Source organism: Eublepharis macularius, chromosome 9 (genome assembly GCF_028583425.1).
Source record: "Eublepharis macularius isolate TG4126 chromosome 9, MPM_Emac_v1.0, whole genome shotgun sequence".
Lineage (NCBI taxonomy): Eukaryota > Metazoa > Chordata > Lepidosauria > Squamata > Eublepharidae > Eublepharis > Eublepharis macularius.
Genome location: NC_072798.1, coordinates 4760180 through 4760844, shown reverse-complemented (window position 1 = coordinate 4760844; position 665 = coordinate 4760180).

The following is a 665-nucleotide window of genomic DNA, read 5'->3' as shown; positions in this document are numbered from 1 at the left end:
CTGATCTCCGTCGTCTACAGACGAGCTGCAATTTCGGGAGATCTCCAGCCACCACCTGGAGGTTGGCAATCGACTTTTACAAACGTTGCAACAGTTTTGATCAGGCATCTGATGAAGAGAACTTGATTCTCGAAAGCTTATGCTACAATAAAATTGGTTAGTCTTAAAGGTGCTACTGGACTCTTTTCTATTTTGCTACTACAGACTAACACGGCTAACTCCTCTGGATCTATGAACATTCTTGTCGAGAGCCATAAATAGCTCTCCCCGCTCCCTCCCTCCACCCCAGAAGCAGCAGCAGGCGCGGTTAACCATGCAATCCTAACCAGAGTTATCCGCTTCTACATCCGTTGAAAGCAACGCGCTTAGAGCGGCAGAACTCCGCCCGGGACCGCTCCGCAACCCTAGCAGCAGCTCTTCTCGCGCGTGCGCCCCAGCCCCAACCGCAGCGCCCCCAAAGCGTGGCATTCTTCCGCCCCACCCCCTCCCCGACCGCCCGCCAATCAGGACGCGCAGAAACGGCCGGGCTCGCGGGACGTTGCCTAGGCGACCAATGACAGCGCGGCTCCGCGCGGCGCCCCTCCTCTCCCCGCCCGCCCGCGGCTCATGGCGGAATTTGGGGCGCGTCGGGGCCCCGCCCAGGCCCCGCCCCCTCACCCCGGCCC